Source organism: Carlito syrichta, unplaced genomic scaffold, assembly GCF_000164805.1.
Source record: "Carlito syrichta isolate Samal-C Ts95f unplaced genomic scaffold, Tarsius_syrichta-2.0.1 Scaffold219881, whole genome shotgun sequence".
Classification (NCBI taxonomy): Eukaryota; Metazoa; Chordata; class Mammalia; order Primates; family Tarsiidae; genus Carlito; species Carlito syrichta.
The window spans coordinates 1-3,717 of record NW_007163977.1 but is presented as its reverse complement, the minus strand read 5'-3'; the positions used below and the strand labels follow the sequence as shown (position 1 = coordinate 3,717).

At 42.1% G+C, this 3,717-nt stretch overlaps 1 pseudogene; it reads left to right on the top strand.

Annotated features, from left to right (window-relative positions):
* The first annotated feature begins 1,264 nt into the window (after positions 1 to 1,264).
* Positions 1,265 to 1,776, top strand: LOC110595023 (annotated as a pseudogene).
* The last annotated feature ends 1,941 nt before the right edge of the window (positions 1,777 to 3,717 follow it).

Below are 3,717 nucleotides of genomic sequence, written 5' to 3'. Positions count from 1 at the left end.
AAATGGAACCAGCATCTCTGAGGGGCGGGTGCCCAGAGCCTCCCTGTGTGACCGGCAGCTTGATGCTGGGTGCCCGGGGTGGAGACAATGCAGCCGGGGAGGGATCTGGAGGGGGCTGGGACCAGAGACTTCCACACACGAGTAGAACGGCAGCAGTGGGGGGAGGGGCACAATATATGGCCTTGCGTGGGACTGAAGTTCCCGGGCCTGCCCCCAGCACGGTTGGTGGTGGGCTGGGGGATGGGGGTAGTGAAGTGATAGCCTTTTTGGGAACTCATGTTCAGAGAATCTCACCAGTTCACCTATGCCGTCGCCATCTTGTCCCGTCTCGATTTCTCTATTTTAAACCTTAAGGTTTCTAGAAAATTTCCTTTATGGATCATATGTCTCTGATATGCTTATTTAATGAAAAAAGGTGATTGTTCGCTAAGGACAATACATATAATTTTTAAAACTGAAAATGTTATAGTGTGATGACTTCCACTAAAATAACAGATGACCACTTTTTGGGTATAAAATTTTTAAATTAAAAGTAGCTTGAGGTCAGGCACGGTGGCTCAAGTCTGTAATCTCAGCACTTTGGGAGGTGGAGGCGAGAGTATTGCCTGAGCCCAGGGTTCTAGACCAGCCTGGGCAACTTGGTGAGCCCTTGTCAATATATCAAAAAATTAGCCAGGTGTGGTAACGTACACCTGTAGTTCCAGGTGGAAGGCTGAGGTGAAAGGATCTCCGGAGTCCAGCAGGTCGAGGCTGCAGTGGCCATGAGTGTGCTACTGAACTCCAGCCTGAGCAACAGAGTGAGATTCCACCTCAAAAAACCAAAAAGTGCCTTGAAACATGAGTCTCCAGGATTTGTAAGGACATTTAAATTGTTCTCTTATTCATTGGTAGAATGAATGAAAACTTTAGCTATAGAGCTCACTTTTCCAGCCCAAGCAACTTACCTATTTTACAAGTTTTGCTATAACAGAGATGGAGATATTTTTCAATCTAAATTGTCCCATCTTTAAACTCTTAACATAACACAGAAAAGAAAAAAATGTAACTCAGCTTTTTATTGTGTAATATAAGATTGAGTTTGTCAATTTGTGTTAAAACATTTTTTAGAACTACTATGTGCAGAAAAAATATTGTTTTTTTAAAAAATGTTGATTGGGGCTATTTTTATGCTCTTTGGTATGTCAGTTGAAATGCAAAATACTAAATGGTTTGTTTCAAATGTTAAACATTATAGAGAGAATCATCTCTATTTCAAGGTAACCAGTGATCACTGACCCAGCGCCAGACATCCCAGAAGAGACCAACGGCTCCATGACAATGGCCAGCTACCACTCCAGTGACAGGCATCACTCCATGAAGCTCAGCATCCTCCTGCCTTTCATCTTTGCTGTGTTTCCCTTAGGGGTGGCCTCGCTCTTGGCTTGGAGGATGGTGAAGCACCAGAAGAAAACGGCGGGGATATCCCCAGAGCAGGTGTTGCAGCACCTGGAGGGTGAAATCTGCTAAGCAAATCTGACCCTGCTACAGACTGTAAGTTCCCCTGGTTCCTCCTGGAAAAAGGCCTCCACAAAGCCCTCCTCTGTTCAGGCTGACTGTACAGAAGTGGAATATGTCACCAGGGCTTCCTTTCCGAGGGAGGCCATCTCCTATGCATTGCTGTCTTTGTACGCTGGGGATCAGGAGCTGACCTACAGCGACACAGGCCACCTTATCGCCCACATTCCCAGCAGTGTCCCTGAGGAGTCTACGGAATACAGCACTATCAGGAAGTTTTAGCCTGAACTCCAGACACGCTCTTGAACCTCAGGCCTGCGAGTGCACTCCTGCCTCATCAGCTTTCTGCCCCTCGTCTCCTCACCACGACCAATCTGTGAATGGGGCTTCTGCCTGATCAGCCAGCATTGCCCCCAGCTCTGGCTTGGGCTTGGAACCTGGTCCCAGAAACCCCTAGTTTCTGGAAACTAGGGGTCTCAACTCTCAACACATCTTTCCTGTCCTATATAGCTAGGGAGGGGGTGGGGATGGTGCCCTGGGGGCTGCCGTAGGAATAATAGCAATGATATTAATGATAGTAATTAACTTTTATTTATTGCTAACCATGTGTAATGAGCTGAATAGTGGCCCCCAAAGATGTCCATGTCCTGATCCTCGGTCCCTTTCTGCGGCAAAGGGACTATGCAGGTGTATTTAAGTTAAGGATTTTAAGATGGAAGATTAGTCTGGGTTAGCCAAGTGGGCCCAAAATATCAAAAGGGTCCTCATAAGTAGGTCGGAAGAGAAGATAATGTGACGACTGGGAGTGGAAGTTAGAGAGATGTGACCAAGAGCCAAGGAATGCTGCAGCCTCTAGAAGCTGAAAAAGCACGGATCGGATTCTTCCCCGGAGCCTCCAGAAGGAACTAGCTCTGCCAGTCCTTGACTTGAGCCCAGTGAAGTGGATTTTGTACTTCTAGTCCCCGGAACCGCAGGAGAATAAATCTGTATTGTTTCTAATAAGAAAAAAAAGCATGTCTTTTCAATCATCTGATACGATGATAAAATTGGTAATCAATTGAAAACTTTCTAGGAAAATATGAATCTTTTGCTTCTCTCTGTAGACAATGCTGGTGCATAGGAACTGATACCCCAAAACGAAGACTTCAGAAGCAGACTCAGAAACAAGTTTTTCTTCTAACCTTTTCTGCTTTTTTGTCTCTCAGTCTCACTCTCTATGACTGGTCATAGAAAATAGAATCCCTCTTCTCTTAGTTAAGTTGGAAACAAAAACCTCTCTTCTGGATAGTCATAGGAACTAGAATCCCTCTTCTCTAAGTTGCCCTGAAGAAACCAGAAACTATTTTTCACAAAGTTGACCATAAAAATCTAAAAATATTACTTTAAACTGGCCATAAGGAATTATCTGATCTATCTTGTTTGAGTGTCTATGATGAGATCACAATTCTAGAAAGTACCTCTCCCATACTCAGAAGGAAGGAATGTCACACAGAGAGGCCAAGAATCTGGAAAGTCAGACCTTGTTGAGTTTCCCCACTCAGTCTATTAGCATTAGCTCATATTTTTTGTCTAATCATATTTCCACACAGCTGGCCTAACTTTGTTGACCCTAAGCATAAAAATGGACAATTTTCCCTGTATTTTTGTGTCTTTATTGTGAAGGTTCCCGTGTCATGTAAAATTGTGATAAAATAAGTGCATATGTTTTTTCTTCTATCAATCTGCCTTTTGTCAGTGGTTTTCTGCAAACATCCAGAAGGTGAAGGGGAAGTTTTCCCTTGACCTGTTCACTAAAAAAAAAAAAAAATCTTTACAGAAAAAATTATTCGCTTTTTGCTTTATTTCTCAATTGAAAATAAAAAACATCTGCATGTGGTGAAGAAACATTGTTAGATTAAAGATTTGAGTTTCTTATGAAAAAACAAGCTGGATTTGTTTAAATTTGATATTTTTTAAAATCCTTAAAATTAATATAAATGGAAAATCAAGTACATTCTATAATACATGAAATCACTCTGGATTTGAACAGAGTTACTAATCGTTTACCTTTGTCAAATGCCAATTGACCATACTCTCATTTCTACTTCCACTACTATCTCTGCAGAAAGTTAAAATATTTAAGATTATTGTTTAAAAATAACATCCAGAATTCACGTTGATCCATTTTAAAATTGAATGTCCTCACGTGAAACTTGATGTGAATCAATCATGTGAATTGAGTAC